Here is a 335-nt window from a genome sequence, read left to right as displayed (position 1 = left end):
GACCTAAAGAAAGAGCAGAAGAGAGTGACGCTGCAAGGGAGAAATTTTTTGTGCCAGAATCATATCATTTAACGCTACCAGCAGTGGAAAGAGCATGACTATAGAGGAGACTGGTGCAATGACCATTACCTAGCAGTACATGCAGTGTGCCACATTGGCTAGCTGAGTTAGGGCCTATGTTCTTCTCGGTCAAAGACTCAGATACATCGATGTTGGAGCATAAGAAGAAGCAGAAGGAAGAGAAAACAGCGATCGAGGAATAGATGGAGAAACTGAGAAGAGATCAGGCGGAGTCGGAGTTGAGAAGCAAAGTGAGAGAGAGAGAAAAGGAAAAG

Source organism: Capsella rubella, unplaced genomic scaffold (genome assembly GCF_000375325.1).
Source record: "Capsella rubella cultivar Monte Gargano unplaced genomic scaffold, Caprub1_0 scaffold_5, whole genome shotgun sequence".
Taxonomy (NCBI): Eukaryota; Viridiplantae; Streptophyta; class Magnoliopsida; order Brassicales; family Brassicaceae; genus Capsella; species Capsella rubella.
This window is presented reverse-complemented; position numbering follows the sequence as displayed.